Below are 10,684 nucleotides of genomic sequence, written 5' to 3' on the forward strand. Positions count from 1 at the left end.
GAGGGTGCCTTCTTGTTTTAGGCAAAATAATTGGAAAATAATCTAACGATTGCAAAAGGTCAATTTTTTTTTTCAAAAAAAGAACAACTGAAAAGCAATCCTATCTCCGTGTTAGCAAAGGTGACTGCCCACATTTATTATATTTTGCACCTGATACAAAGAATTCACACAGAGTAAGTAAAAAGCTAGCAATAGCAAAGGTTAAAAAGCTGTTTCTTTGAAGGAACATCAATAACCACAATTCTGTTCTGTTTGCATGTAGATCACTGGCTATGGCTTAAGTCTAGCCATCAACAGACAATGTAATAATGATCTTTATGATAAACAGATAAGTTAGATAGCTAATAAACCAAACACACAAAAAAACGAAATAAGCTGGATTTTCCAAAGTGATAGCATCTTCCTTTGTGCACAATAACTGGGTTGGTTAGCTATTAGGAAGACCTTCATTATGGGAACTAACACTATTTTTTTCCTCACATTCCAACAGCACAAAAAGAAGAAATGATTAAAAATAGATCAAATTTTATTTTTAACACTTCTCAAACACTAAAAAAAAATGTAGAAATTGAGAAATTAGCATAAAAAGGATGGGAAGCCCCAAAAGGCAAAGAATAAATCTTGGCATGGTGTTGCACACTTGTAATCCCAGCATTGCACGAGGCTGGGGAAGGAGAATCCTAAATGCCACCCCAGCCTGAAAGGTTGGTGGCTTAGCAAGACCTTGTCTCAAACAAAAACAAAAACACCACACAACAAACAAAAAACAAACAATTAAAATGATGGTATTGGACAGAGGCTCAACGTGAATGCCCTGTGTTGAATTTCTAGTACTGCCGAAAAAAGGAAGAAAAAGAGAATTTAATCATTAGAAACCTGTGGGGACTGGGGTGTGGGTCAGCGGTAAAAGCCCTGGCTGAGCACGTGTGAAGCCCAAGGTTCCATCCCCAGTGCCCCAAAATAAAATACAAAATCAAATAAGATTAAGCAGAAGATCCGCAGGAAGAGAACTACATTTCGGCCCAACTCATTTGTTTACTCTGTAGAAAATAACCATGTTTCAGTGGATTGGGAGATGATGGATACTATATGATTTTAGAATTTAAAACCAAGTGGCAAGGGAGAGGTATGGAAACAAAAAGTCCACAAGGAATCGACTATTATATTTACTGCATCCATGGATATTTACAAGTAGCCAAAATTTTGCATCTATTTAATTTAGGGATTTGGAAAGCAAGTTGAGGAAATATATGAGTGACCATAATGAAATGAAAACAAAATTTTAAAGTTGTTAGTTTATTCCATTTACTGGGAAATATTAAACTATTGTAAAAGTAATTACTGCACAGTTAATATTCACACATTTAATATTCACATTGATCTTTGGCTACAAATCAGTTTAAATCTAAACATTCTAAACAGCTTCATCGGATATCTGATAACACCACTGAAATAAGGCCATTGAGTGTATACTCTTGCCCTGGGCCTGTAATACCAGCACTTAGGGAGGCTGAGGCAGGAAGATCCTGAGTTAAGACGCAGCCTAGCAACTGAGCAGGATCTTGTCTCAAGTTTAAAATATTTTTTAAAAGGGTGCGTGGTGGTGGGTGGGAGTAGGGACCACGAAGTCTGGGTAGCCAGGGCAGGGGGCTCAGGGCCCGGGCCACGAGGTGTGCGTCTCATGTCCTCAGCCCTGGTCGTCCTCGGGTCAGCACCTCAGCCCCCTCCTGGACCTCTTCCATCGCGGTCCATTTGGAGCTCCTCCTTGGCGCCTTCGCCAGCCTGTCAAAGCCAGGCCCGCACGTCCCCAAAGGACACTAGCCGCTCCAACCTAAGCACACATACACTTGCCTAGGGAGTCCTTAGGCCAGGACACAGACCACAGAAGAAAGCCCCAGGGGAGCAACCACTACAATTTGAGGAGGTAAAAAGAAAGAGACAGGTGCACACCTGTCATCCCAGCATTCAGGAAGCTTCTGCAAGGCGATCTCCAGTTTGAGGCCATCCTGTGCTAAGTGCCAACACAGATAGATGAAAGCACAGCCAGTTGATCTCAAGCCCTCTGTTCATCAGGAACAATGGAATTCCACTCAGTATGAAACATGAAACGCAGCTACAGAAACTTAGAGGAAAATGCCGTGTGTGTGTGTGTGTGTGTGTGTGTGTGTGTGTGTGTCAAGGATCATGCTCCACATTTCGAAGATGGAATGATAAATATTCTTCAGAGAACAGGAAACATTCAACAGGGAGAGAGAAAGGTCCAACCAAAAGGAAAAGACCAACGAAAAACCATGAACCACCTACAAGAAAAGAACTAGTTAGGTAAAATCTGAGGAAGTAAATAGGGTTTAAAAGAATCCTTGGCTCTCATAAAATATTCACTTCAGCTTCACCTAGTGTTTTGTATAACACAGGCCTTTGTACCAATGCTGAGTGGATATTAATAATTTGAACCTGAGTCTAGTGACAGATGTAAACTCACGATCACCACGTTACTGCTGAGGAGAAAGAGCAAAAAGAGGTTACCGGGCACATAAGTTCAGTGAGCCACACAGACATGAAGGGCAATGCAAACTCCAAAGCCCTCAAACACAGTGCTTCCTGCCTCTCTCCATACTCCAGGGGATTTATTAACACAAGAGAACCAGCAATGGCCGGAGGTGTCCCTCAGAGCAGAGCACTTGCACAGGTAACATGCACAACGCCCTAGGTCCCATCTGCAGTACCACACAAGAAGAGTGTCAACAAGCAGACAACTCCCATTCAATTATGATAATGCCTACCCATGACCTTTTTTGTGCCCTCTAAAAATGAGGTCTGAGTGATAGAAGCAGATGACAAAATATAGAACCCTTGGTTCCTTGCTTCATTTTGGCTTGAATAAAAACATCCCATGTGGCCGGGTGTGGTGGCACTCGCCTGTAATCGCAGCACTCTGGAGGCTGAGTCAGGAGAATCCTTGTGAGTTCGAGACCAGCCTGGGCTACATAGTGAGTTCCAGGTCAGTCTCAACTACATAGTGAGACCCTGTCTCAAAAAATACACCCCCCCTAAAAAAAAACATACCATGTGGTTCAGCAATGCTACATGTGGGCATGCACAAAAGTGGGGGTGTAGCTCAGTACGAAGGCCCTGGGGTTTAATCTCTGGTACCACATAAAAGCAGCAATGAATAAGAATGTCTAATTCAAAGAGGAAAAGAATCTTGCTTCAGAATTTTCATTTGTACCACTAGATACCAGAATATAATAAAATAACATTTAATATCTTTCTGGTGCAAAATGTATGGACTGGAGGTTCTCTTTACAGACCTACTTTGATTCTAGTCTAACTGCAGTGAGCAGTGAGCTGCAGTCTGAGCTCTTAGAAACCCTGGTAAACATACACTTTGAGGAGGAAAAAAAACTAATGGTAACAGAAACACTGCATTTAATACAGCTAGTTTAATAACACGTCAAATTCAAGATTCCAAACACAGGGCAGGGAAAGTCATTTTGAAAAAGTGACACCCCAAAATGTTAAAAATAATAACAACTAGTTAATTGTGTCATGGGATCTCACAAGATGATAGAAATGTATGAATAATTTTGATGGGCTGGGTATTTAGCTCAGTGGTTCTTCTGCCTGCCTTACAAGTGCAAGGACCCGAGCTCAATCCCAGGTACCGAAAAAGAAGAAGAAAAATGAGAACCAAGACATGTCATGTAGAGGTACAAATTCCCAACAATGAATATAGCTGTGCTGTATACCTAAAATGTACCAATAAACTCAATTAAAGCTGAAAAAAAATAAAAATAACAAAAAAGAAAGAAATATATTAATAATTTTGAAACACGACATAGTTTTAAATAATAAGATAAATAGCTGCAACCTGGTGTTGTCTTTCTAAAGATAAAAATATTGACAAATAAGTGAAAATGGAAATGGTATTTCTTTCTGGCACTATTGCTGATTAAACCCAGGGTGTTCTGACTTACTGACATCCCCAGTCCTTTTCTGTATTTTGAGACGGGCCTCTTTAATGTTGCCCAAGCTAAGCTTGAACTTCTCACCCTTCTGCCTCAGCCTCCAGTTAGTACTTGGTTAATCACCTAACATGGAAGAGCAGTTACTGAACGCCATATCAGGTGATGGGGCATCACTGAGATCAATACATTAACCTAAAGTTTAAACTGTCAGGAATTGTGAATGTAATTCTTGGTCATTACTGGAGGATGTTTACAGGTAAAAGAAGATAAGTTACAACATATTGCTTGAAACCAATGGAAGACATAAACTAGCCAAATGCCGGAACTCTCAATCAATTCAATCTAAACCATAGAGTACATCTCAAATGTTATAGAGAGAGAAACTGAAATTTTTTCCACTTTTGTTACCTAGATATTTCATTCTAGTCATTAAAATGAGAAATAAAATTATATAAATCATATAAGTTCTACCAGTCGGCTCCACACGTTTACTTGATTTTATTCCATGTACATGTCATTACTTATCTCTTGAAATTCACAGTGTTGTCAGAACAGTGGATCTTGAATACCTCATGTTTCCTTCATGAGCGTCTGAGGAGGGGAATATTGTAATGAGATACTGAAGAAAGTGAGTAAAGTTTCAAGAATGTAATCTTCATTCATAACTTGATTTGATTTAAAAAACATATAAAGACGAGAGGAGATAAGCAGGCAAATGTAATAATAATTTTGGCTGGAGTTTAAGGCTTATGTTTGCAGTAATGAGAGAAGTTTGGAAACAAACGATTCTGGAGCTTTCATGTGTTTAGATGCAAGCCATTGTTTTCAATTTTATCCAAAGTTTCCAAACATCTCGTTCCTCCACCCCTGGCAGCATATATGATGTAAAATGTCCTTTATTTGATCTCCTTCTGTGAACACCATTTATGTATAAAATGGGATAAGTATTATACTACTTACTCTTGGGCTATTCACAGTTTATTGTTTGTCATCTCTAACTCCCTTATTTTCCTCTCTAACTCATCTGGACAGATTAGGTAATCATAAAGTGAGTGTTATTGCTGTAATCAGTACACAATCATTGTAAATCATCTTTCTCATTAAAAATTCTTTTGATAGAAAAACTGCTAGCTGTTATTTAAAAATAGAATAATTAAGTGGGTAGCCCATAAATGGTCCTTTACGACTTTGCAATTGCTTGTTTTCTCATGTTGAAGAATAAAATCTTTGGAAAGCAAAGGCCAGACCATGGCTTTTTAAGCAAGGGTGAAGATGCCCCTGATTATTTCCTCCAAGAGTTCTACTTCCTGTCTATTTTGTTAATGTTATTAATAATAAGATCACTTTATGCTCTCAAAACATCCCCAATTAGAAATTACTTGGATACATTAGAACATCCTGTCTAAATATTTTTCTCAGAATATTTTGATCCAAACTAAAATGCGATGTACAAATTCTATGCCTATGTATATTTAGATACATTTTAAAAGAAGAGTATTAAATACAAGAAGACATGTATGGAAATCTAGTTCAGAAAGAGTTTTTCAAGTTTTTTCCTCTGTGTATGTATTACCTTCTGTGGAATGAGAACCATTAGCGGCATGGGACTCAATTTGCACATCTCTCTCCTCTCTCCCCTGAATCACCTTTCCTGCAGCTGGTGTCTGTGTCACAACTCATAAAGTTGCAGTCAAGGGCTGACAAGTGCAGCCAGGAAGAGCATGGAGTACGCAGGATGACTGGGGTCAGAACTAAACTGAGTTGTTCTTTACTCCCCAAACCGAGAGCTCCGGAGCTAATATGGAAGGACACCCCATCCCGGAAGTGTGTGTTCCGGAGCTAATATGAAAAGACACCCCATCCCGGAAGTGTGCGTACAGGTGCGTCTTGACTTCTTTCCCACTGTCCTCCTAGGGACCCCTGGGCCGCACCAGGAGGGTTCTGTGATGTCACTGAAGAAACGGATGCAGGTTAAGTTACCTACCGGCTTGTGATGCGTTGCTGTGCTCGCAACAGAATGGCACACTCGTAAATCTTCTACAAGGAAATTTTCTGAGGGTGGATCATTATTTACAAATGACAATTCTGCTATTACAACAACAGTAACAGCCTGTGATTAATAACAATCAAGACACTCGTCAGAAAGAATTAGTGTTTTGAAGGGATGTAAGGTGCAGTAAATATTCTCCAAAAGTAACAAAGTAAAAGGTGAAAAACAACAAAAGAGAATAGAGAAAGGTAAAGGAATATGTTGAGATAAAAACTGTGAATGTCTCAAAATAGAGTTATTCAGTTATTCATTAAATCTCATGTTTATGAGCAAGGAATCTTTATAGAAAAATATTAATGGCAGAAATATCATTGCCTCTGCAAATTTGATATGAATACATGAAACTTACATTTTCTACATTTATCTCTAGTGCTAAAACTGGGCCTTCCTTATTTTTTTCCATATATTTCCTAAGAACTTCTGGGTTCCTGCAATGAAGATTAGCTTCATAGTCAGAAATTTAAAATATTACTTACAACAGTGGTATTTTTTATAATAAAACTCCATAAAGAAGTGACATTTTATTGTTCCAGGTATTTACTGTAAACCAATCTGCCATTTACAACTTAAATGTAGGGAAAATATTCCATCCTGTTGAGTTCAGCGTGATTGAGTTCACCTGTGTGATATAAAATGCATTTTCTATTAGTTTGTGTGGCCATAAAGTCAATAAAAGGAACAGCAGTCTTCCCCATAGAGTGCTCACCTACTGTAGTTTTTAGCTTATTATATAGCAAAGAGGAACAAAATACTCATAGTAACAATGTATTTTTAATAGGTTCTCAAGCTGTCCCTTTCACAAAGAGTGTGGCTGAATACAGATGTGGCTGCTGTGAAGTTTTATATGGATGGATGGGCTGAACAAAAAACAGGTAGGGAGACATTTATCTAACACAAATGCGTGGGCTCCTCAGGCATACAGCCCACTGATTTTCCACTGGGTTACTAGTTCTGTTTTCCCTGAACGTGGCTCAAATTTCATGGGCAAAATGCTTTCTAGAAAGCAAAGCAAAGATTATCAAACATGAGTGTTAGAAATAAAGGAAAATAGAGGAACTGACTAATTCAAACACACACAGAAGCACAAATCATTACAGAGACGAGTGGTTATATCATCATAGACTCAGATGAGTAACTACTCATCAATTTTAATTTAGCTCCAAAATGTAAATTGAAGTTTAAAATTAGATATAATAAACACAATTATATTTGGAAAGCCAGTTTACTCCTCCTAGTGGTTGGATATGAGACTAAAAAAGCCTCTTTGTCCCATTTAAATCCTGCAATTCCAAAGCTCTTTTCAATATTCTCTTTTACATGAAACTGTCATAGAAGGTCTCAGGCCAAATAAAGAATGGTGTCTAGGTAAAGCAAAGGAAACTATCCATTGCAAATGCTTGTGAAAATTAGGCAGTTAATAAAATTAAAACCAGAATAAAATGTTTACTGTCTTCCATTGCTAGTCTATACTCCAAAGTTCCTCTTCTGATTAAGGAAATAAAAAATTGTCTATTATAAAAAAGTAAAAAGTTTGTACAATATTTATTTATTTATTTTATTTTTAAAATTTTTTTGGTTTTTTGAGACGGGGTCTCACTATATAGTTGAGACTGACCTGGAACTCACTATGTAGCCCAGGCTGGTCTTGAACTCACAGCGATCCTCCTGCCTCAGCCTCCCAAGTGGGAGGCCACGCCAGGCAGTACAGTATATATTGTTAGCTGTCTCTTTTAGTATACAGAGATAAGGCAGTGGTGAAGATTCTAACAAATTAGAGAGGACTTATTGCTAGGGACAGGTAGGAAGAGTACCGCTCAACTACAGTGGACCACTGTTAAGAAAACAGAGTTAGCGCGGTATTCTCAGAGCTCCAGATATTTCAAAAAGTCCTTAGATCCAAGTCAACGTTGAGAAAAAATAAGTCATGCATTAACAAAAATTGTAAAAAGGATTGTTTTAATAGGGTGAAACAAAATACAACATGGTAAAAGGAATATCTGCTTGTATTCCCCCGGATACCTGGATAAAGGATTTACGCATGCATCAGTCAGAGGAAATATACACATCATGGTTTAAAACACAGAAATCAGGGTCCAGGTGTCTGGGGTGGAATTCACACTTTGCAAGGTACAAGCGGTTTAACTTTAAGGATAATCATTGTAGCTATTATAATTGTGATGAGTCAGTGAACTAGTATATGAAAAGCCCTTAAGAGAATAATTTGTAAGTGTTACAAATTATGTAATCAATAATGGACAGAAAGGGACTTTCTAATATTTTTATTCATCTCTTTAGTGTCTAACACAGACCAGGTGCTCAGAAAACATTGTGGAATTGTGGGAAAGCATTACTTTAGACAAGCTTAAATTGTTGTTACAGTACATAATAATTTTTGTGACCTCAGACACTAAACTTTATGAAAATTGGGAATAATGATCCCTAACTTTAGTAATGAAGATTAGACTTAAACTATGTGTAAGCAATAATACAGATTGCCCCTATGGCTTTGCCCTCTGAAATTACTCCTCTGATTATGCTGTTTTATCCAGTATGGGTATTTTATATATGTAATTAAGCTGATTTTAAAATGAGAAGGGTATGAGGCATAGGGCTATTTGGTTCACACAAGCCTTATAAGGTTTAAAGTTTTCTCCTGTTGATGATAGAAGTCAGAGTCTTAAAGCATGACTGGGAACTGGCTCCTTAGAACTGGCTGTGCAAATGCGGGAGATCCCTTAAGGAGGAATTCAGAATGTCTCTTAGATGAGGAGCCTCCAGTTCGAGTTGGCAAAAAAGTAGGAATCTTTATCTATGTCGTCACGGAAGGAACTGAAATCTGTCACCAACCTGAAGAAAGCTTGAAACAGATCCTTCCCCAGCATCTCTAGGTGAGATGCCATCCTGACCAAAACCTCAATGTCAGCCTTGTGGAAACCGAACAGAAAATCCCCCTGGGCCTAATGTGTGACCTACAGAAGTATGAGCTGATATATGGGTGTTCTTTGAGTCACTAAATTTATGGTAATATTTTTCACAGCAATAGAAAACTAATATAGCATGTAAATTGCATGATGCTTAGTAGCTACATATTAAATGTTAGCTATTACTATAATTAAATATTTGCTCAGTGAATCAGAGTTGAGGATTTAGTGTTAAAATTCTTCCAACAGGCCGAATTATCCTAGATATAGTCTCATAGTTCTTTTCTTCTCATAACCTTCAAAATGATGAGATTAAAAATAGATGCTTCAGAGGAATAAGAACAGCAAAACCATGGAAAGGTATGGGAAAAAGGAAAGTAAACAAACTATTCCTGGGATAATTGAATCACTCAAGATATTCCTTTCCTAGGAAACTTTCCTGGCCAGAAAGATTACTCGGTTCTTTTCTCTAATTATTTTTGCCATATCCAGTCTTCCTGAATTGATTGGAAAAACTAACTTGAAAATGTTACGCATATTATTATATTGGAAATATCTGTAGCCTTTTAGAATTGGGAGTTAGGGTTTATCCTGGACAAACCTTATGAAATGAAGATTCGAAGATATTATTTGTTGATTTTATACTTTCTTCCTTCTCATGTCTAATACATAGCAGATGGTAAATATTTATAAAAACCATGTACCCGGAAGGGGACTTCAGGCTCGTGTTTTTGGCAACCTTTTAAAGATCATTTATTTGAGAGTTTAGTGGGTCCTAGAAAACCTTAAACAAAATAATTAGTAAATGGATACAATTTTTCTATGCCCTTCTAACTGTATGGGATTCTTCCCTTCTTTACCTATAGTCTTCTTTCTTCTACTCTGCTTGTTTTCCAAATCATTTCTCCCCCTAAATAGAAAAAAGCATTGCTTAGAATTGCTCTATGCTGCATATTTTTCAGAATAATCTCTCTGACATTTAAAAAATTGTTTTTCATGTTATACGAAGGTTTTTAAAAGTCATTTATTAGTGCACATTAGTATATGGACTAATGGTTTCACTTTGGCATATTTGCACTTGCATAAAACAGAGTTTGATCAGCCCCCTAACACCCCTCTCCTCCTCCTCCCTTTCTCACGAATCCCCTGGTCACCTTAGAAAATACTTTAAACATGCCTGGGTGTTCGTAGTGTCTTCAGAACTTCTAACCGTGTGACAGTAAAGCAGAATGTGTGAATGTCTGGGGTAAACTCTTCAAAGTTGCACCTTTCTATTCATTTTCAGTCAAATATTAATACATTTTGGAAAAAGATGCCAGTATAAGTGCTGAAATGTGCTTCAACTGCTTACCTACTTATTTTTCAGGATCTTCTGATTTAAAGAAAATACCGATATGAGAAAAGTAAAGATAAACACAGAAAGGTAAAGTCATAATGTGCATGACCGATATTAACTTGTGCGCCAGTTGATTGAAATTCGATGTGTGTCCTGTCAGTGCACTATTCATATTTTTGTACCCGAAGAAAGTAGCAAATTAGATATTTACTTCAAAGAATTTTGAATTGAAACCAGAAAAAAGCAGTTTCTAAATATTTAAACATAATGGAAACGGAGAGCAGCAGATTAGCCAGAAGTTATTTGTGAAAACAAATGAACATTGAAACTTAATTATTGTGTATGCATATGAATGACTGTGTTTGCATGCTGTGGCAATTGAGATAGGGGTGTGTGTTAAAAATAAAAC

At 37.6% G+C, this 10,684-nt stretch overlaps 1 long non-coding RNA gene across 1 annotated transcript; it reads left to right on the forward strand.

The window, feature by feature from the left end:
• The first annotated feature begins 5,881 nt into the window (after positions 1-5,881).
• LOC104853940 lies at positions 5,882-10,342 on the forward strand. Its single transcript, XR_777929.1, has 3 exons — positions 5,882-6,206; positions 6,797-6,890; positions 10,306-10,342. It is a non-coding gene; the product is annotated as an uncharacterized LOC104853940 (long non-coding RNA).
• Positions 10,343-10,684: the final 342 nt, after the last annotated feature.

The sequence above is a fragment of the Fukomys damarensis genome, unplaced genomic scaffold (genome assembly GCF_012274545.1).
Source record: "Fukomys damarensis isolate Sample0158 unplaced genomic scaffold, DMR_v1.0_HiC HiC_scaffold_32, whole genome shotgun sequence".
In the NCBI taxonomy this organism is placed as follows: Eukaryota; Metazoa; Chordata; class Mammalia; order Rodentia; family Bathyergidae; genus Fukomys; species Fukomys damarensis.